Source organism: Sorex fumeus, unplaced genomic scaffold, assembly GCF_029834395.1.
Source record: "Sorex fumeus unplaced genomic scaffold, SorFum_2.1 ptg000013l, whole genome shotgun sequence".
NCBI lineage: Eukaryota > Metazoa > Chordata > Mammalia > Eulipotyphla > Soricidae > Sorex > Sorex fumeus.
In genome coordinates, this window is record NW_026606070.1 from 12,620,683 (window position 1) to 12,644,098 (window position 23,416).

Sequence of the window (23,416 nt, forward strand, 5' to 3'; positions counted from 1 at the left end):
GGTACACATCCCTCTTGAAAATTTCTTTAACCCCCGCTAAAAGAATGCAGGGTCTAGACAACTGATTCATATACCTGCATGGGTATATGCTCCACCCTCCACCAAAAGGTCGCATCATCTTCCCCAACCTCCCTTCAAGGAAAAAAAATCAGTATGCGGTTTCTGTGCGCCCTGCTATGCTTAATGATAGCACTGGCCAAATAATTGCCTAGACTAGAAGAAGGAAGCTCGGAAAAAATCTTAGACTCTGGATTTCACCCCAAAATGCCCAGTGGTTGAGCCGTATCATTGCTCAAATTGTCTCAAATAGGTCCTCCATCGGTTCTCCATCTTCCCTGCCTCTGACATATTTTTATTTCACCAGTTTTCAGCAAGATTAGGGCAATAATAGCTTCCTAACGAGTTCATCTGCATTCAAGCCGTGGTTTCCCTCTGGCTGAGTTTTCAGCCAACAATATCTGTTCCTATTAGTCGTCTTCAAATCCTCCAGTGGTTGCTCATTCTCGCTGCATAGTATCATCCAAACTTAGCTTACCACCCTGGCCTGCTGTGTTCTGGCCCCTGCCACCTCCTTGTTTCCCAAATGTCTTTCCCCTTCCGCCTTACCACCAAGGAAACTTGTGCTAGTTTCTTAAGATTTAGTTCTGGGGTCAGAGAGATAGTATAGCAGCCAGGGTGATTTTCTTATATGTGACTGCCCTGGGTTCAGTCCTGGTATACATATGGTCCTTGTGGCCTGCCTGGGGTGATTCTTGAGTATACAGAGCAAGGAATCATCCCTGAGCACCACTGAGTATGGCCCCAAACCCCTCTCTTGCCCCCATCCCACAATAAGAAGGTTTAATTCTGGCATCATCTGAAAGCTTTCCCTGAAATAAATAAATATGTATGTGTGTGTGTGTGTGTGTGTGTGTGTGTGTGTATACTAGCACTTCCTAGTTACTATGTGCTAAAGGCTTGTTAAGTGACACTATTAAAGGCTGGACTTTGTTATTCATTTTGTGTTTCTGGCTGAGCACTGTCTCATAAAAAATGATACTAGGGGATAAGAGAAGAAAACATCAAAGGGTATATGACTTGTGCTGAAGAGGAAGGTTCGTTTTTCATCTGTGATGTGGAAATAGTAGGTGACACATAGTACAAAGACTGTGGTAAAAATTCTTCCCTTAATGCCATTATATGTCAGTAGACTTGGAGATGATGGGGATCATATTGGCTAAAAATAGTGTGTCTTGGGGCCGGCATGATAGTATAGCAGGTATAGCGCTTGCCTTGCACCTGGCAGACACAGATTCCAATCCCAGCACCCAATACTATGCCCCAGCACCAGTCCACAGCATCATAAGGACTGATCCCTGAGCACAGAACCAGGAGCAAACCTAGAGCAACACCAGGTGTGGTCCCAGAAAAGCAAAAATATTCAAAACGTAGCCAAGTGTTTGCCCCACATTGACTCAGCTTTGAAAATAGGCCTTTGCATAGTCAAGATAGTACAAGAAGGTTTGCTCCATGGCTTGAAGGCCAGCTGCTCATGCTAGGGGAAAAGGCAGCTCAGATAGAGAAGGGAGCACCAAATAAAGGGTGTTGGGAGGATCTTCCCAGGATGGGAGAAGCATGCTGAAAGTAGACTATAGACCAAACATGATTGCCACCCATTGCCTCTTTTGCAAACCACAACACCCAAAAAGAGAGAGAGAACAAAAGGGAATGCCCTGCCAGAGAGGCAGGGTGGGATGGGGGTATGGGATGTGGGAGGGATACTGGGATCCATGGTGGTGGGAAATGGGCACTGATGGAGGGATGGGTATTTGATCATTGTATAATCGAAACCCAAGCACAAAAATTTGTAAGTCTACAACTGTACCGCATGGTGTTTCACTAATAAAAATTAAAAAAAATAAAAATAGGCCCTTGCTATTTGCTTTCGATAGTTGCCAAGGGGCATTTTGTTACAGGGATGTTTGGGGGCACCACGTGATGCTGGGGATCTAACCGGGGTGGCTGCATGCAAGGCATGTCTTAATCTCCCTGCTCTCTCTGCTCCTAAATGTTTTCATTACCAAGAAACGTGTACAGAAATCTTACACCGTCCCTAAATCCACCCCATTCAGAGCTCTTCTTGCTACTTCCCAGTGTCCCACTCCAGTATCCCTTGGGACACTGGGTCGAGCCTCTGAGCTCATGCAGGGCTACCACAGGGACTATTTGGTAATAGAAAAACAGAGTGAGACGTTTTAGCAAAGTGGTTTTAAGGCACCAACCATTCAAAATGCCCTGCTTTAAATTTTGGTGATTATTATAGCCCATTAGTGGGGTGCTGTGGTCTTCAGTATCCCATGGGTACAGAGAAGAGGAGGGGAACCCCCTTAATTTCTGATTCCCGCCATCCAGTGTTGTCTGTCTGATATCAGGAAAGGGGCCAGGCTCCTTGATACTCCAAACCCCAAAAAGCTGAGGGGTTCAGTGGTTAATTCTATCCCCAAATGGATGTAAAAGAGGAGCAGAGGCATCAGACTGTGGAATGAGCATGAAATACATCTCTTATTTTAGAGAACAGGCTGGAGCAATAGCACAGCGGGTAGGGCATTTGCCTTGCATGCGCCGACCCAGATTCAATTCCTCTGCCCTTCTTGAGAGCCCAGCAAGCTACAGAGAGTATCTCACCCGCACAGCAAAGCCTGGCAAGCTCCCCCTGACATATCCTATATGCCAAAAGCAGTAACAACAAGTCTCACAATTTGTTGTGAGCCATTCCTGGTGCCCGCACGAGCAAAATCGATGAACAACGGGAGGACAGTGCTACAGTATTTTAGAGAAAAAGTTAAAATCCCACTCCTGCCAATGGAGGAAAATCAGGGACCATGGTTCTGTTTGTGCCTTTTAATCATCTAGCATAACCCTTTTACATGAAGGATCCTTTTTTTAAATGAAGGAAGTGCAAACATTATGACAACCTATCTTCTGGCATTAGACTTCCAAATCTAAACATTCAGGAAGAAATTTCCACAAATCATTAAAAATCCATAATCTGACATTAACATGGATAAGTGAAATTAACCTTTTCTAAAACTACCTGACAAAGAAATACTGGCAAAATTCTTTGCTTCAGATTAAGGGTTTTTGTTTGTTTGTTTGTTTGTGGGGCACATCTGTGCTCAAGTCTTACTTTTAGCTCAGGGATCACTTTTGGCAACCCTCAGGGGACCCTATATGGTGCCAGGAATTGAGTTTGGGTCAGCTGCTTGCAAGACAAGTACTTGCTGTCTGTCTTTTCAGCCCATAACATTCCTTGCTTTGAAATCATTTTCTTGAACTGCTTGGAGGGTCAGGAAATGGTTCAAATGCATGGTGACTCACATGGGCAAGGCCCTGAGTTTGATTCCTGTCACTGCCTGCCTCCTCCACCCTCAGTGATGCCCCCGTGGCCCCCAGTTAAAAAATATATAAAAGAGCAGATTTCATGTTAAATGTTATTTGCCAGTTAAATAAAATAGCTTTTAGACACACCCCCATTCTGAGGTCTCCCACATCTCAATTTGGGGTATATAATTCCTTTCTTCTGTTTTACGGGTTACCCCTGGAAATGCCCTTCCGCACCTCCAGAGAAGCCAGCATTCTTGATTGAATATGTTCCTCTCCCTCCTCATAGTCCCAAAATAAAAACAGGGGCTGGAGCAATAGCACAGCGGATAGGGCGTTTGCCTTGCACGCGGCCGACCCAGGTTCAATTCCCAGCATCCCTTATGGTCCCCTGAGCACTGCCAGGGGTAATTCCTGAGTGCAGAGCCAGGAGTAACCCCTGTGTATCGCCGGGTGTGACCGAAAAAGAAAAAAAAAGTCAGCAATAACACTGAAATATTGCAGAAGATAGTTTGGGGCCTGGGGGATGGTAGATGGTCTGGAATGTTGATTATGCCTATTTAGGAGGCCCAGTAGAGGTGCTATTTGCATATGGATAGTCTTCATATCCCTGTTTTCTAGTACTCAGGTAGTAGAAAATCAGTGTCTGGGCTCATTGTTGATACAAATATTATCCATTTGTGAAGCAATACTCTGCGAAATAAATTGATACTCATGAAGAGGCTATTCAAGTTCCCAGACTGACACAGTCCGTTGACCTTCATTCCACTGCTAGGAAGAGCAGGTGCTGGAGTGTAAGCTGGCCGTCCGGCTCACAAGCCTGGCGCTCCCACACGTCCTCTCCTGCTCCCCTTGCGACAGTGACCGTCACCAGGTGGTGGGTAGCCTTCTAGCCGCTAAGTCATCCGAGCCCTCTTTCTCTGACCTTTCTCCCTTTGCAGTCCCTCTGCTTTAGCCACGGTGGCTTCCTGTGTTCCAGAGAACTGCTTTTCCTTTAGGATCTTGATACCTGCTCTTCCCTGCGTTTGCATGGCCCACAGGGAGGAATGACTCATCCTCCATCTTATTTAAGTTCATGCAAACGTTTCCTAGGTCTGCCCTCCCTGGAACTGCAGCCTTCCGGTCGGCCTTCCTCTGCTCTGCTTGGCACTTAGCAGTCTGGGGTTGTTTGGGGTTCTGGTGTTGGTGATGGTGTTGGTGTTGGTGATTGTGGTGTTTGGACCACCCTCCAGCTCTTCTAACTCTGTGCTCCTGCTCAGGAATCATTCTCGCTGTGCTCAGGGACCAGCCTGATAGTTTAGTTTTCCTACCTATTAGTTTTCCTACCTGGTTAGTTTTCCTACCTATTTTCTTTTTTTTTTCTTTAAAAAACTTTTTCATTAAAGTGCCATGATTTATACAGTTACCGATACTTGAGTTTTAGGCATACAATAATTTAACACCAACCCCTCCACCAGTGTCAATCCTCTACCAGTGTTCCCAGACACCCTCCCCGCCCCAAACCCCTCTCCACCCTCACCTGTCAACTTGACAGGTACATTTACAGAATTTCAGTGGTTGTCAGTAGGTCTCATATTTTCAGTTTTGTTGAGTGTGTGTTTTGGATATCTGGCTCTATCCCTCACTCATATCGCTGGTATAACTGAAGCCCTTGACTTCATTCTCTTCTCGCTTTTCATTCATACTTTCATTTTCTATCAGATACATACCTCCAAGAAAGAGAGACTATCAAAACACTGCCTCTTATGGTGTCATTACCAAAAGATACATCCTAGTGGGGCTGGAATGATACATCCTAGCGGATAGGGTGTTTGCCTTGCACGCAACCCACCCAAGTTCGATTCCTCTGCTTCTCTCAGAGAGCCTGGCAAGCTACCGAGAGTATCTAGCCTACACGGCAAAGCCTGGCAAGCTACCCGTGATGTATTCAATATGCCAAACACAGTAATAACAAGTCTCACAATTTGTTGTGAGACATTACTGGTGCCCGCTCGAGCAAATCGATGAACAATGGGAGTGCTACGTCCTAGTTTCAAATTTATATGGGAAAACGTGCCTCCAGGTCTATGCACTATGGACTATGTAATTTATATCTATTTTTTTTTTTGCGGGGGTGAGGGTGGGGGAATCCCAAGCAGTTCTCTGGGGTTCCAGGGCCATCCTGATGAATCGTGGCCAAGCAGGCTGGACAGATGAAAGCTGGGCCATGAGGCTTTAGCTCTGCTCAGAGTCCGTAGGGCCTGGACCCTAGGGCCAGTCTGGCAGTGCTCGGGGCTTCGACTGGTGATATAGGGGATTGCGTCGGGGTTGGGTGTGTGCCAGCTAGACACTGGAATCCCTGTACTATCTCCCCAGCCCTCTGTTTTTCATCTCTATCTTGCTTCTGGTCTTTCTCCCCACTCCCATACCAAAATGTAGCCCCATAAAGATAGGGGTTCTAGCCCTTTTGTAAATTGCTTTATCCTGTATGTGTTGCTGAGGTGGGTGTTGCGAGGTGGTGATGGGGTGTTTAATATCCTCAATATCTGACTCATGGTAAACACTTGGCCGCTTTTATTTATTTTTTTATTTTTATTTAAAAAAATTGTGGGCTGGAGCGATAGTACAGTGGGTAGAGCGTTTGCCTTGTACGCGTCCAACCCGCGTTCGTTTCCGGCATCCCATATGGTCCCCTGAGCACCACCAGAGCAATTCCTGAGTGCAGAGCCAGGAGTAACCCCTGTGCATCGCCAGGTATGACCCAGAAAGCAAAAAAAATTAAAATTTTTGTAAAAAAATAAATAATAATGGCGCCGGAGTGATAGTACAGCAGGTAGGGCTGCACACGGCCGACCTGGGTTCAGTCCCTGGCGTCCCATATGGTCCCCTAAGCACCTCCAGTAGTAATTCCTGAATGCAGAGCCTGGAGTAACCTCTGAGCATCCGTGACCCAAAAAAGCAAAAACAAAAACAAAAGACAACCAAAACAAATAAAAGAAATATTTTGTAAAAAACTTTGTTTTACTTTATCTTTGGGGTGAAGAAGGACACACCTGGCAGTGCTTAGGGGTTACTCCTGGCTTTGTAACTTGGAATCACTGCTAGTGGTGCTCAGAGGGCCAAATGGGATGCCGGGGATCGAACCCAGGTCAGTCACAGACAAAGGCAAAACTCTCAGCGCTCTGCTATGGCTCTGGCCCCAACACTTGGTCACTTGTAAATAGGCAAATGAATTCTGCAAGTCAGGACATTCCTACTTTGAGCTTAAGTGCATGAGAGCAGATATTTTAGTGTTGCTTAGACTTAACTGTGAATCAGAAAAGTTTATTTGCATGCTGTTTTATTCTGTTTTGTTGGTCACTAAGGACTACCATAGAAATCAATATTTAGTCATCTATAAATATCTGTGGGAGAAATAACACAGTCTTGGATTAGACAGAAGCCCCCAAGGAAACCCACCTCTGCCTTCCAGTGGGCAATTTACCTTGCTTTCCCATCACAGCAGTAATGCAGTGGTTTTCTGCTCCTCCTCCTCCTTCTCCTCCTACTTCTCCTCCTCCTCCTCCTCCTTCTTCTCCCCCTCCTTCTTCTCCTCCTCCTCCTCCTCCTCATCTTCATGGATAATACAGTTACATGGTGGACATGAAAAGGACTGAAGGGGAATAGTGAAGTACCTCCTCCTTCTCCTTAGCCACCCAGGCAATCAGTGTAAAAGAAATTTTTTTTTGCTTTTTTTTGGGGTCACACCCGGCAATGCACAGGGGTTACTCCTGGCTCTGTACTTAGGAATTACTCCTGGTGGTGCTCCGGCACCATATGGGATCCAGGGAATCGAACCCAGGTTGGCTGCATGCAAGGTAATTGCTCTACCCGCTGTGCTATCGCTCCAGTACCAGTGTAAAGGATTCTTATCTTTCAGGATCCATAAATATGTATGTCAATATAAACCATCTCATATATGAGAAAATAGATTTGTGGGTTGTCCAGCCGGTAGTATACGTTGCCATTCTCCATTCACTGTATTCTTACTCATCACGATGTAGATGGTGTTTTCACCTTTTCTTAGTGTCGTCTCTGAAGTACTTTTCAAATTACTTTTTGAAAAGTCCCAGATTCCTGCAAGAAAGAGGGTTCTGGGCTCCTATCCCACTATGTGATTGTTTATATTTCCCTTTTTATTTCAACAAAAGGAGTGAAAAGCTAAAATTGTGTTTCAGAGATAGAAAATGTGACCAAGGCAGGGACTAGGAATAGCCCTATCGTTTCACGTGCTCTGGGGCCCGGGACTCAGAGTTCTGCTCTGCTTTGTAGAAAGGAACAGTAATAGCGCCCTCCTCACAGTCTGAGTATTTGGGTTTCTTTTAGTTAATACCCTGAAAGGTGCTTAGTCCCTTATTTGGTACCTGAGAAACTATATGTACTCAGCAAAGTTTTGAGTGAAGACACAGATTTACTTTGGTGTGTATCATCAGGGTCTTAGTTTTTAATTTTTTGGAGCACATCCAGTGGTGCTCAAGGCCTGTGCTTGACTCTGCACTCAGGGTTCACTCCTGGAGGACTCAGGGGACGATTTTGGGCGCTGGGATCAAACCCTTTTCTGCCTTGTGCTAGGCAAGTGCTCAACCCACTGTACTATGGCTTTGGCCCCAAACACCAGGTTCTTAAAACTGAGTATTTAAAGGTCTGTGCTACTCTAGTACCTCTCTCAGTCTTAATCATGTTACCAAAAGGCCTGTTATTTCAGGTAGGGCTTCATCTGGAGTATCTCCGTCTCCCGAGGTCTGAGCTTTCACTCTTTCTGTATTCCTGTTCTTTTTTCTGTTTCAGTCTCTGTGGCTCTGTCCAAGAACTATACAGACGGTAGCTGCAGTTCTGCTGTCTCCCAGGTCCTAGATCACCAGGGAACATGCCTTCCTTCTCCATTGCAGAGTCATCTTCTGAATTCTTGGATCTGAGTGGGCCACGTGCTTGTGTGTAGCTGATTTGAGAGATGCTCTGGTTGGCCTTGACTCATCATTCTTCTCTCAAGCAAGCAGTGGGTGTCTTCAACTCAAAGCGTTTGGGCTCAAACCTGGGCAGTGGGGACTTCCTTCACAGGACAGCAAAGCGTATATTGTACCAAGAGAAAGCCTGTGAACTAGGAAGAACAATAGGTACTTAGTATATCCCCTAGCAAAGTTGACTGCCTACCATTTCTTTTTATTTTATTTTAAATTTTAAATTTTTTTATTGAATCACCATGAGATACAGTTACAAAGCTTTCATGTTTGAGTTTCAATCATGCAATGATCAAACACCCATCCCCCCACCAGTGCACATTCTTCACCACCAATGTCCCCAGTAAACCCCCCCCCCCCTTTCCAACCCTTCTCCTGCCTCCATGGCAGACAATCTCCCCCATACTCTCTCTCTACTTTCAGGCCTTTTGATTTGCAATACAGATTTTGAGAGGTTATGACCTTTGCTTACCATTTAGCACTGTGGGTGTGACCCAAAAACCAAATAAATAACCTTTGCTACCATTAATGTGTTTTCTGTTTTTTTTTTTTTTTTGGTACCACACTCAACAGTGCCCAGGGTTCTACTCCCAGCTTTATGGTAAGGGCAGTCCCCTGATGCTCCAGAAACTATGTGGTAGTAGGGATTAAACGTAGGCCTCCTGTGTGCAAAGCATGCACTTACCCTATTGAGCTGTTTCTCTAATCTGTTTACCTGTTCTGTTTTGTTTTGTTTTGTTTTTAAGCCATTGCTTGCAGTGTTCAGAGCTAATTCCTGGCTCAATACTCAGAAATCAATTCAGGAGGTGCTCTGGAGACCTTGTGGGATACCAGAGATCGAACCTGGGTTGGCTGCATGCAAGGAAAGCACCATATCTGCTAAACTATTGTTCTGGCCCCAACCAGTTTTTTTCAGGTGGTCCAGAGGGGTTGGGCCACACCTGCAATGCTCAGGAAACTATGGTACTGTGGCTGAATTCAGGTTGGCAACATGCAACTCCAGCAATTTAATCCTCTGCTCTGTTCCCGACCATACTAATTTTTAATAACAGTATTTTCCAGCTGGAAAGCTGTTTATTTTTATATTAAAGTATATGGGATAAAATGTTCTGTTATGTTGCTCTGCCCACAACCCCCCCCAAAAAAAAACAAATTTTCAAAGACATCACATTATATTACTCACTGAAAGTATTTTACGGGGCACCAGAGTACAGCAGGTAGGGTTTTGCACGTGTCTGACCTAGGTTTGACTCCTACCAGCCCGTATGATTCCCCCAAGCACCTCCAGGAGTGAGTGATTCCTGAGCTCCGAGTCAGAATAAGCCCTGAGCACCGCGGGTGTGACCCAAAAACCAAACAAATAAATAAAAGTAACTTTACAATTTTGTGTTTATATTTGCTACTAAAGCTAAAAGTCATAGGTCTTTTGACTTGCAGCACAGTTCAGGCGTGTTTTATTATAAAACATTAACAAAATTGTTTATTTAAGAACATTTAAATTGGAAAATTTTGCTTTCCAGGGCTGGAGTGATAGCACAGTGGGTAGGGCATTTGCCTTGCATGCCGCAGACCTGGGTTATGTCCCCAGCATCCCGTATGGTCCCCGAGGACTGCCAGGAGTAATTCCTGAGTGCATGAGTCCCTGTGCATCGCTGGGTGTGACCAAAAAAGAGAAGGAAAAAAAAAAAGAAATTTTCGTTTTCCTTTCCTGTGGATGTTTCTTTCTAAAACTCTCGAGGAGCTGATTCCTCAGCTCCAGGCTGTGGCGCTCTTGGCCCCTGTGGAATGTCACTGTCACCTCTCCTCCATCCCTTTTGCCGTCTCCTCCCTGTGAGCTGAACAAACAGATCCTGAGCAGCCAGGACAGGGCTGAACTTTCTTCTGTCCCACCCGCCGCTCGGCCAGAGCCTTTGAAGTGCACTTGATTGGCTAATGCCAAGATTCCACGGACACTTAAGCTGATTTATTACAGTCACGGTCACCTTCACCTCCAAGCCCTGCTCCTGGAGCACGTTGCAGCTGGGCTGTCTCATGTGCCTGAGTCTCTGGCCCCATTGATTATATGTGGGGAGTGGACTATGCAGGGTCACTCTCCAGCCAGTGTCTTGAAATCACTCAAGGCAGAAACCCTCAGGCCGTTAGCTCGAAAGCGGATTGCCCTGCGCTGGTGGGTTCTTGAGAATCGTATGAAAGATGTGTGTACAAAACTCGGTAGAGTCAAAGTGAGAGTTTATTGCACAGATAAAGTCCCTGTGTCCAGGTCCCTCTCCAGATTCCCAGGCCTCTCCTTGACCCGAGAACGACATCACCCATCTCTGCGCTGCTGTCTCGGCCCCCTGCACGCTTTCCTCGGTCTCCTGCCAGGGCCACATGCCCGTGGGTGCAAGCCCTGTGCTCAGCACCTTGTCCCTACCAGACCTACAAGGCCTGCTTGAACCTGAACTTTCTTGGACATCAGAGCCCCGTCCCCCTGCCTGTGATTTGGCCCTGTCAGGCCTCCCGTGCCCTGCCTCTACTGGGCCAGTCCCAGGTGCACAGCCTACCTGAGCCTGAGGTTTGGGAAGAGGGAGAGTCCAGGGAGCATGTGGGGGGAAAGGGAGCTGGCGGGGGTGGGGGGGGGGCGGGGAGAGAGAGAGAGAGGACAGGGAGGGAGGGAGGGAGGGAGGGAGGGAGAGAGGGAGGGAGAGAGAAAGAGAGAGGAGGGGGGCTGGAGCAATAGCACAGTGGGTGGGACATCTGCCTTGCACATGGCCGACCCGGGTTCGATTCTCAGCATCCCATATGGTCCCCTGAGCACTGCCAGGAGTAATTCCTGAGTGCAGAGCCAGGAGTAACCCCTGAGCGTCGCCAGGTGTGACCCCCCCCCCAAAAAAAAAGAGAGAGAGAGAGAGAGAGAGGAGGGGGAGAGAGGGAGGAAGGAGAGAGAGAAATAGAGAGAAGGGGTGAGAGGGAAGTGGGGGGGAGGGAGAGACAGGGGGGCTGGGGGCTTCCCCCAGCCATCCCATTATCAATTCTGTTTGGTTTCCTGTTCCACAGGCAGGATTTCAAGTCCCCTGGTGCTTCCATACCTCAGCTCTTGTTGTATCGAGTCGCGGGCCAGGACTTTCCATAGCCGGCCCGCCCCTCCCAAGGGCCCTCTGGTTCCTCGTGAGGCCTGGCCTTCTGACTCCATGAGGCAGGGAGTTGTGTGGGCTCATCCATCCACAGAGGGTAGCTGGAGACTCCCAGACTGGCAGGTGGTTTGAGGAAAAAGGGAATTGGGGTGCAGACAAAATTCTTTGCCAGCCGTGTTGGATGGCGTGGCAGAGAAACGGAAGATGAGAAGGTCATGAGCACAGACCGCGGGGAGAAGTCCCTGCTGAGACCAGCCTGTTCCCGGATACTGCCTGGCCCGGGACCTTGGGGACAGCACCCTGGAGGAGTGTCGGCTTTCCGCCCTCCCCCCACTCATTCACCCTGGCCTCCCAGAGCAGGAGTCCTGAAGCCCAGCCTGACTCCCACCCAGCCCACGTTCTGATAACTCAGCATCCTCCCAAGTACACGAATTGTATTGACCAGAAACCCAGGTCCCGGTGGCTCATTGTCACAGCCCATCATCTCCCAGGAGGGTACTGTCATCCAGACCAGAGCTAAATGACTGGAATTGGTGTTTATTTCATGGAGAGTACAACTCAGGACCTTTGTGTATCAGGGATGAGGGTAGGGGCATGAAGAGATTCGGGCACACCCAGGGCTAACTTCTGGCTCTGTGCTCAGGGGTCACACCTGGCAGGGGTCACACCTGGACTGAACCCCAGTGCAAGGCAAATGCCCAGCCTCTGTCCTATCGCTCCGGCCTCAAGACTGTGTATTTTTAGGTGCTTCATTTGTGGGGGGTGGGGACGGTGCTGCAGGGAGATTAGGTGTTCCCAGCAGTGCTCAGGGGCCATTCGCCTTGCTTCAGGGTTACCACCCTGGGCAACCCTGCATACAGAGCATGCTCTCTGGCCCTTTGAACCTTCTTCCATCCTCAATCCTTGTCTTTTTTTAAAAAAAAATAAAGTAGTTCACAATATTTGGTTACATTTAATATTCAAACAGCAATCCCACCATCATTACACCTTCCCACCACCATATTTCAGGTGTTTCTATCCGGAACCCCAATCCCTGCCCCAAAGCAGAACCGAAATAATATATTTTGTATTGTTCATTATGAAAAACAGCTGAAAATGCTATTTAAAAAAGTATCCTTAGAGGAGTGTGAAGATTGTTGTATTTCTTCTATAAGAAATCACGAACATGTTGTCAAAGGTTGACCCTTGTGTGCTTTATATATATATGTATATGTCTGTATCTGTAAAAAAAAAAAAGTATATTTCCCTTCTAAGATTGGTTACCTCCTACTTTGAATCCTGTCAAATGTGGTGTGGTAATCTTGGTGTATGGGTAGGGTGTGTGGTTTGCAGTATCATGCGGCCACAAATGCAGCCATGTGTTCCAGGAATGGATTAACTCATGGGTGATGCTCTGCCCGAGCATGTGAAGAGCCGCCGTGAGCTGGCAGTGGCTGGGTTCTGAAGGCTGCCAGAGCTGGGTCTGTTGGGGTAGGGAGGGTTCTCACCTGCTCCCCTCCGGGGCTCCCTGAGTGAAACAGCCTGGCACAAGATCCAGCAGCATGGTTATGACGAGTGTCATGTTATGCTCCCTTCCAGGATAGGACATGCGATTTGGATGGCGGCTGTCTTTGTCTTTTTTTAAGTTTAAGATTTTTACTATTTGGGGCCGGAAGATGGTACATTGATTAGGTTATGTGCCTGGCATGTGGAGTCAGGGTTGATTTCTGGCAACACACTGTCCTCTGAGCATTGCTGGGGGCAGCCCTGGAGTCCCTGATTACCAGTGAGGTATCCAGGGATCCCCAGTATTGCAGTGCTGGGACAGCTTTGTGTGTACAAGCCCTTTCACTGAACCCCTGGCCTGGTAAGGCCCCCAGAGCACTGACTGGGAGTTCCCCCTACCTCTCCCTTAAATTCATACCATTTAAAACAAGTCAGTGAGGGGCTGGAGCAATAGCACAGCGGGTAGGGCGTTTACCTTGCACCCGGTCAGCCCGGTTTCGATTCCCAGCATCCCATATGGTCCCCTGAGCACCGCCAGGTGTAATTCCTGAGTGCAGGGCCAGCAGTAACCCCTGAGCACCACCGGGTGTGACCCAAAAAGCCAAAAATAAATAAATAAATAAATAAATAAATAAATAAAACAAGTCAGTGAGGGTCTGGACAGTTAGTACAGCAGGTAGGGTGCTGTCCTTAAAATTGTGGCCAACCCTGGTTCTATCCCTGACATCCCATATGGTCCCCCTATGGTCCCCTTATGGGATGCCAGGGATAGAATTAATGCCAAGTTGATACAAATTAACCACCCAGAAGTTAATTCCTGAGTGCAGAACCAGGAGTAAGTACTGAGCATTGCCGGTATGGCCCCCCAAACAAAACAGAACAAAAAAAGCAAGTCAAAAAACTACAGCTTTGAAATATTTCATTTTCAAAGACAGTGTCGATCTTCAGCACTGTTCCCAGCCCCGAGGCACATCTCATGACTTGGTCCCGCCTGAGTTCAGTGCCTTTTTTTGTCACTGCAGTCCTTTTTCAGGAGCTTCTCAGCGCTGGCCAGAGTCTAGGCTCCCTGGGTATAGTTCCCCATCGATCTGGGAGGGTCGGTTGGCTCAGCCAAAGGATGAGACACATTGTCTATGGAACTCTTGTAAGGGGACCCATATTCAGTCCTTCCCTCTGTTGGGTGTCCTGGTTGGGTAGGAGGGAAGATACAGCAGTTAATAGGAGAGGGTTAAAGGGTTTCTGAAGAGAAGGAGCCAGGAAGAGGAGAGGGAGCATGGCGAGAGACTTGGGAAACTGAATGAAACAGCTGACTAATATCTGTAGCTAGAGTATTACTCCCACATAAATACAGTTTTTTTTTCAAGTACTCAAAATAGCCTGGAATAGCAGAATACTGGAAACACGTGCTTCCTTTCTTGAAGCACTGGTTCAGCAAATATTTGATTCTCTGTGCTTTGATTCCAGGCTTCCTTCTCTGTGTCTAGCCCGTTCAGGGGTGCTAGAAATTCTCTCTTTTTTTGTTAATTTTTTTTTTACATTTTTTATCGAGGGGCTGGAGAGATAGCACAGCGGGTAGGGCATTTGCCTTGCATGCGGCTGACCTGGGTTCGATTCCCAGCATCCCATATGGTCCCCTGAGCACTGCCAATAGTGACTCCTGAGTGCAGAGCCAGGAGTAACCCCTGTGCATCGCCGGGTATGACCCAAAAAAGAAAAAAAATACATTTTTTATTGAGGCATCATGATTCACAGATCTTCCTGGTTGGGCTGCAGGCATACACAGTCCCGATGCCAACTCCATCACCAGTGCCCAATTCTCTTCATTGTCAGGCTCCTCCCACCCCCGGCCTGCCCCCTCTTACAGGCACTTTTTAAAAAATTTTAGTCACTGGGGTTTACAATAAAATTACTGACTGAGTTTCATGCATGACACTTTACCACCTCCCAGCAACACCTCCTCCTCCGGAGTGACCACTTCCGCCCATGTGGGTCAGTCATGTCAGTGTTGGTCCACATCCCACACCCCTCTGACCCTACCCCTGTGCTAAGCTTCCTACGAAAGACCAGTCCTCAAGTTCTCCATTTCTGTGACCTTTGGGTTTTCATTATCCCCGTGACTGTGTTTCTTTATATCCCACTTACGAGAGAGATCATTCTGCATCAGTCTTTTCTGACGGACTTCACTCAACATGATACACTCCAGGCCCATCCACATAGCGCAAATCACATGACTTCATCTTTTCTTACAGCTAAGTAGTATTCCATTGTGTAGATGTACCATAGTTTCTTCATCCAGATTTCGGCTATTGTGGTTAGTGCTCCAGTGGAGTGCAGGTGTCCTTTCCGAATAGAGTTTTTGGGTCTTTTGGGTATGGCCCAAGAATTAGAATTGCTGGATGGATGCAGGATCAGTTATTCTAGTTTTTTGAGGAGTGTCAGAATCATTTTCTGAAAAGGTTGGACCAGTCGATATTCCCACCAGCAGTGAATGAAAGTTCCTTCCTACCCCCATCATCCACGCCAGTACTATTTGTTCTCCATTTTTTTGGACTATTTGTTCTTTTTGATGTGTTCTGGACCATTGTTTTGATTTGCATTTCCCTGATGATTGACACCGAGCATTTGTTCACACTCCTTTTCGCCATTTAGTGCTGTAAGTTCTTATTGTTATTCTCTGCAAAGACAAGCCAGGTCTCCAGTGTGGCATAGCATCCGCCCCCTGATTCTTTAATCCATTTGCTTTTATTTTTAACTGATTTCAGAATTGCAGAAAAGTTGCAGAATTTCTAATAAAAGACTTTCTATATATTCCCTGTCTAGATTCCTTGAATGTTGGCATGTTTACCCCAATTACTTTGTCATATTTTCCTCTAAATGTGTGTACATGTTCCCTCTGAGCCATATGAGAAGAATTTATACAGATAATGTGCCTTTACCACCCTCTACCCATGCATTAGTACCTAATTCCCAAACACGGAATTCCTTTTCCCTTTTCCTTCCCATTGTTGTTGTTTTGATTCTCCCTAGGGATCCGTGCCCACTTGGCCGTGGTGCTCCCTGCGGATGGCACACTCTTGGTGCAGTGCTCACCAGGGCCACACACCCGGCCACGTATTCTCATATACTCACCTATAGTGCTCGCACACACGCGCACACACACACACACACACACACACACACACAGACGTGTGGCACTGGAGCTCTCACACTCAGCATCCACTCTCAGGTCCCAGACAGAGCCCTGGGACTGAACTTGCAGTGGGTGGCAGTGAGGATCAACATCCTGACCTCATGCTGGCTTTTTGCCATGAAGCAAAAGTGCCCGACACCTTGTCTTTGGTTTTTGTTGTTGTTGCTCTGTTTGGTGTGGTTTGGGCTACACTTCTGCGTGGGCTTGGAAGTTATTCTTGATACTGTGCTTCAAGGCTGAGAGGCTGTTCGCCTCTGGGCTCTGGGACCATGTGGTACTGGGGGGTTGAAATTGGTTCCCCAAATGCAAAGCATCACCCAGCCCTTTAATCTATCTCTCCATATCCCTCCAATTTTTTTTTTTTTAGTTGGAGGTCTACATCTAGTTGGGTTCTGGGCTACCCTTCCCTGGCAGTCAGTACCAGTGATGGTCAGGGACCAGGCAGCACCAGGGATCAAATTCAGGCCTCCTGTCTGCAAAACGAATTCACCTACCCTGTGACCTACCTCCCCAGTTCTTATAACACTTTCTTTAACATGGAGTGATCCATGGGGCTAGAGCGATAGCACAGCGGGTAGGGCATTTGCCTTGCAGGTGGCTGACCCGGTTTCGATTTCCAGCATCCCATATGGTCCTCTGAGCCCCGCCAGGAGTAATTCCTGAGTGCAGAGCCAGGAGTAACCGCTGAGCATTTCCGGGGGTGACCCAAAAAAGCAATAAATAAATAAAGTACAGTGAGGCAAAGCAGATATTAACACTGATAACACTGCATTTTTCTCATCTGTGGACAGTCACGTTTTGTGCATAGTTTTGCTAATTTCTTTTCTCTGGGGGGTTTTGGGAGAAGGGGGTTAATGTTGGGCTGTACCTGGAGGTGCTCGGAGCTTAGTCTTCCCTCTGCCGCTGTACTCGGATTACTTTAGGCAGTGTTCAGGAGACCATATGTGTCACTGGAGATCAAACCTGGGGCAGATGTGTGCTATACTAAGTCTCCCATCCTAATTTTATTTTTTTGGGGAAAAAAATGCTAATTCGAACTGGAGAGCTAGTCCCGTGGAGAGATGGGCCTTGCCTTGCAAGCAGCTGACCTGGGCTTGATCTCCAGTACCGCATGGGACCCACCGAGCACTGAGCCAGAAGTAAGTTCAGAAACAATGAAACAAACAAACAACAACAAAATCATTGAGCTAGTATGCTGTTTAGGATTCACATTCTGTCTCTTCAGCAGCCTCTAATCAAGAACAGTTTTGTTGCTTTTCTTTTCCATGATTCTGATGATTCGGAGAGGACAGACTAGGTCAGGTATTGTGTAAATGTCCCTGACTCGGAGTTTGTCTGGTCTCGCTTCATAATTAGGTCCGGGTGGTGGGTCCTTGGCTGGAAGATCACAGCAGCGCTGTGCTCACAGGAGGCTCCTAACATCTGTTTGTCTCATTATTCTAAATTTCATTTTGATCATTTTAAAAAGATTTCCACCAAACTTCTCCACTGGGCAGTGAACTAGTTTTCCCTTCAGAATGAATGCGCGTCCTTTGGGAGGCCTGCTTCATCACTGGTACGTGCCCTATTTCTTCCCAAACTTTCACCCTCCTCTTTGAACATTCATTGAATTTCTGACCCGAATCAAATGCCCAGCTGACTGCCTTTCAGATGAAAAACTTTCTGGGACTCTCTTTTGGGCGTGGGGAAGACTCTCCATTGGAGTTTGGGAGACTAGAGCTATTGTATTATGTACTGTAAATCACAGAACACTGTCATCAAAAGAAGTTATTTTTAAAAAATAATAATGAAGGAAAAATGCATGCAGAGATGGGGCAGAGAGATTACTTAAAGACCTAGAAGTCTGTTTTGCAAGTGGCAGTTGTGGTACCACGTGGTCCCCCCAGGACTGCCGGAAGTGACCCTGTGCAGAGCACTGAGCTGAGAGGAGCCCCTTAGCACCACTGCCAGTGTTCTAAAATCCCCCCACAGCTAAAAACTAAAAAAATAAAGTACATGGACACCCAGGAGTGGCCGAGATTAGTACCAGGAATTTTGCTCCATGACTTGGAGGCCAGCCACACGTGGTAGGGGAAAAGGAAGCTCAGATAGAGAAGGGAGCACCAAATAAAGGGTGTTGGGAGGATCCTCCCAGGATGGGAGAAGCATGCTGAAAGTAGACTATAGACCGAACATGATTGTAACTCATTGCCTCTTTTGCAAATCACAACACCCAATAAGAGAGAGAGAACAAAAGGGAATTCCCTGCCACAGAGGCAGGGTGGGATGGGGGGGGGGGGGGATAGGGGTGGGAGGGATACTGGGACCCGTGGTGGTGGAGGATGGGCGCTGGTGGAGAGATGAGTACTTGATCATTGTATAACTGAAACCCAAGCACAAAAATTTGTAAGTCTGTAACTGTACCTCATGGTGTTTTACTAATAAAAATAAATGAATAAAGTAAGTAATTACATGGATAAGAAGCAGCTTAAAAGAAAAGATTTAAATCTAGAGCATTTGTGGTTTTTTTTTAATAATTTATTTATTTATTGAATCACTGTGGGAAAAGTTACAAAGCTTTCAGGTTTAGGTCTCAGTCATGCAAATATCAAACACATTTCTCTTTACCAATACTTATTTTTCACCATGAAGAGCCCCAATAAACCCCCACCCCCACCCCTCCCAATGCCTGTGAGGGAGATGAATTCTAGTTAACACTCTATCTACTTTGACTAGATTCATTGTTTCAATAAAAGATAGAGCATTTATGTTTTGATGGTATTTTCTTCTTGCAATTCTTTTTGTAATTTCCACTGATAATTTTTTAATAAGAATAATCACAACTGGGGCTGGAGCAATAGCACAGCGAGTAGGGCGTTTGCCTTGCATGTGGCCAACCCAGGTTAGATACCCAGCATCCCATATGGTCCCCCAAGCACCGCCAGGAGTAATTCCTGAGTGCAAAGCCAGTAGTAATCCCTGAGTATCGCCAGGTATGATCCAAAAAGCAATATATATATATATATATATATATATAATAATAACAATGAACACAGTTTTAGAAAAGATATCAAATAGAAACGGTTTCAGAAGAGAAAGTGGAGCTTGACAAAACTAGTTGAGTATTTGTGAGCAAAAGCCCAGGGAGCCCACATAGACACTGATACCGAAGCCTGCTATTTTGTCTAGTTCACTTTAGTACCATCTTTTTTCCTCCTTCCCTTCTATCCTTACTTTCCTTTTTTGAGGGGTGAGGTGTGGGGAGTTGGGCCACATCTGACTGTGCCCAAGGTTTACTCCTGGCTCTGTGCTCACAATCACTCCTGGCAGTGCTGGGGGGCCCTATAGGGAGCCAGAAATCGAACCCGGGTTAGCCTTGTGCAAGGCAAGAGTGTTCTCATTCTGGCTCCTTTTTCTTTTTAAATTCTCTTTCCTCCCTTTACATTGGGGTGGGGGTGGGAGGAAGGGAAGGGGGATTGGGCCACACCCAGCAGTCCCCAGGGCTTATTCCTGGCTCTGTGCTCAGGGATCACTCTTTGTGGTGCTTGGGGAACAGTTGGCAGTACCAGGGGTCGAACCCAAGTTGGCTGCAGGCAACCTGCTCTACCCTCTCTGTCCCCTTTTCCCTCTTAATGACAAGAGGATGATAAGATTGATTTTAAGAGAGAGATCCATTGTTGTAGTAGAAAGAACTGAGACCTTGGGGCTGGATAGATAGTACAGCAGGTAGCGTATTTACCTTGCACACGCCAACCCAAGTTTGATCCTTGGCACCACATACGATCCCTCAAATCCCCAGGAGTGATGATCCCTGAGCCCGGAGCCAAGGGTAAGTCTTAAACATCTTCAGGTATAGTCCGTAAAGAAACGAACAAACAACTCGTTTGAAAAATAGAATGACCATGAGACTTGAATATGAATCCTAGCATCTTTGTTCATCAGTCAATAATATTAGCTTAAGCAGTGTCTATGTCATGAAATTTTTAGGCCCTGATGATTCAGCAAAGGTTAACAAGACCCAATATCTCCATATTTATTTATTTATTTATTTATTTAATTTTTATTAGTGAGACAGCATGAGGTACAGTTGTAGGCTTACAAATTTTGTGCTTGGGTTTCAATTATACAATGGTCAAATACCCATTCCTCTACCAGAATATCTCCATTTTTAAAGCTACATTTTATTGGTATAAAACTGACTTGACAGGAAAAGTCCTGTATTAAAACATACTGCCTAGAGACCAGATCATGCACAAGGCCAACCCACATTTGTTCCCTGGCACCCCATATGGGGTTATTCCCCCGAACTCTACTGGCACAATGTAAGCCCTGCATACTGTCAAGTATGGCAAAAGAATAATAAAAATAGTAATAATGCCTGGGCCAGAGAGAGAATACAGCCAGTAGGGCACTTGCCTTGCATGTTGCCAGCCAGAGTTCAGTCCATGGCATCACATCTGGTGCCTCAAGCCTGGCAGGAGTGATCCCTGTGTGCAGAGCACGTAGTAGTAAGCACTGAGTACAGCTAGGTGTGACCCAAAGAAGACAAGCAAAAACAAAACAAAACAAAACAAAAAAAACCCCTGACTAAACAAATGGTTACAGAAGCATAGAAGTCTTCCAGGAAAAATGCAGTCCTTTGGGACATTAATTTTTTTTAAATGCACATATCAATAAAAAGAGAGCATTGTGATTATGCTTCTTATCATTCTTTATTCTAGTGTGATTTAATTCTACTATATGCCTCAAGAACTAAGAAAAAGCCACGTGTTTCAAGAATAAGTGTTTTTTTGTGTTGCTTTGGTGTTTTTTTGGCTTTTGGGGGGGTCACACCTGGCGCTACACAGGGGTTACTCCTGGCTCTGCACTCAGGAATTACTCCTGGTGTTGCTCGGGGGACCATATGGGATGCCGGGGATTGAACCTGGGTCGGCCGTATGCAAGGCAAACACCCTCCCCACTGGACTATCACTCCAGCCCAGCATTTTAATTGGAGGGAGGACCCTTCTGTACTCCCAGGATGGACCAGACTGGGCAACATGAAGGTTCTGTGGCAAGAGTCACATGGAAAGGGAAACAGAACTGCAAAAGAGAGCTGGGATGTAGCTCAGTGGGAGAGCATTGCATTGCACATGTGATGCTCTGGGTTCAATTCCTAACAAGACAAAAGAGAATAAAAATATCAGACAAATTATGCAAAAGAGGCAGCACTGTAGGGAAACTCTCACCTTTAACCTATGAATTTGCCAGGGAGAAAAAGCTCGGGTACCACCCTCTCTCCTTTCCTTGATAGCCAACTTGGTTTTTATTTGATTGAGTTTTTGCTTGATTGCGCCAGAGCTATATATAGTACCTGGGTAGAGCGTTTGCATTGTACCTGGCCGACCCTAGTTCATTGAATCCCCAGCATCCCATATGCTCCCTGATCTCTGAGTCCAGAATTAGGAATAAGCCTGAGCTCTGTGGAGAATGACCCCAAAACTAAATTTCCCATTGTCTTCCCCAAAAAAACACCCAAAAAATTAAAACTATTTTAAATGCTTGAGAACCTGAATATGTTAAGGTAATATATCTGTGAACTTCCCAAAACCTCTGCATTAGATCCTCCTAAAATATATAATAGCCCTCACGAAATGTGAAATAAATAAGTAAAGAAGGAAGGATCATCTGTCATTTTTCCCACGAAAAGTAGAATTTAAAAAAATAACGAGTAATGGGATAGAGAGCTAGCAGATGAGGTAAGGTATTTGCTTGCAGACACCCCACCTGGTTTCAGTCCCTTCTATCCCATATGGTCCCTCAAGCTCTACCAGGAGTGATCCCTGACTCAGAGCCACGAGTAGGCCCTGAGCACCACTGGGTATGGCCCAAAAGCAGGGGGGAAAAAAGTAATAATACCACGTCCAGTGAAGTGTAAATACCAGCCCTCTGCCTATTTATAACATTGTCAGATGACACTTATTAAAATATGGTCACTGACCCCCGAGTCATTATCAACAACAGGACTTAAAATATGAAAATGCCAATTACTCTGTCACTTGTATTTGCATCTCTCCTACATCCTCCCTCTGGTTTGCTCCTCTGTGCAAGCCCAGTGGTGCCTCTGTTCCCTTTACTTTGAAATCTCATGTTGCTTAAGGTCATGAAGAAGTTCTGTGAGAAATTAGGGCTCCACCTGATTAAAGGACAGAAAGTCTTGCAAAAGTACTCAGGTGAAAGATGGGCTAGGAGGACAGGTCAGTGGTTGAAATCAACCACAAGTGTGTGTGGGGTGGAGGGTAGGTAGGATAGAGAAGAGACTAGTATGACAATAATAGCTGGGAATGATCACGCTATACAACATCTGAGTGTTAAAAGTAGGTAAAGCAATATGATAACCTGTCAGTATCAGTATTGCAAACCACAATGCCCAAAAGGGGGCGGGGAGAGAGACAGACAGACAGACAGACACAGACACAGAGACATAGAGACAGAGAAGAAAAACCCATGCCATAGATGCAGACTGGGGAGTGGGGGGTAATGGGGTGAACCTGGGAACACCAGTGCTGGGAAATGTACACACTGTAAGACTGCAGTGATTCAATTAAAAAAATTAAATAAATAAAATGAAATAGTACCATTAAAAAAAAAAGAAGAAGGGTCTGTGTGAGATGGAGATTCTGGAGGGACCCTTCAGGAAACGGAGCCTCACCCCAAAGGAACTAGGAAGCCAACTTACGGGGATCGGGTGTGTCTGTGTGTGGCAGACTTGATGGCATAGTGTCTGCTTTACTGCCAACACTTCCTTGTGGTAAACACATGACACGTATTGTTTCCACGCACTCTCTCTCCTCTGTGCAGGAGGAAAGTTGAAGGGGAGAGAAAAGGGACTTGGCAGAGGTCATGGCACTCAAGGACTGAGTTCTCTCTGACTGACTGTCTTGTCCTTTTGTTTTCTACATCAGTCCCCAGACATGTCACTGGCCATTTCTGACAACTGCCGCAGCTTAACCCTGACACTTACTTCCCCTCCTTAAGCCACCGCACTCTGGGGAAGTAGATCGTTTGTGAGAATGGGAACACCAACCCGCGGGCGACAGAGATCCACCTAGTAACCGTTTCCCAGTCGAGTCTATGACAAAGCTGTGATCTTGCCAGAACACAGGGGGCCAAAGGGACACTGGCCTTTGGTTTCTCATTTTGATGCCTCCACCAGCTGACGAAGTTCAAACACGTACACATGAAGCCTTTTGTTTATGCTCGTTGTTACTGTTCAGTAACAGCTTAGTGCTTTGCACCTGACACAGTACTTGGTCAGTCAAGTAAGCTTTTTC

The 23,416-nt window shown here is 46.3% G+C and overlaps 1 protein-coding gene across 1 annotated transcript in view; it reads left to right on the forward strand.

Annotated features, from left to right (window-relative positions):
• The window catches only part of G3BP2 (G3BP stress granule assembly factor 2), an 88,212-nt gene that overhangs the window by 549 nt on the left and 64,247 nt on the right, over nucleotides 1-23,416 (forward strand). The window lies entirely within an intron of this gene.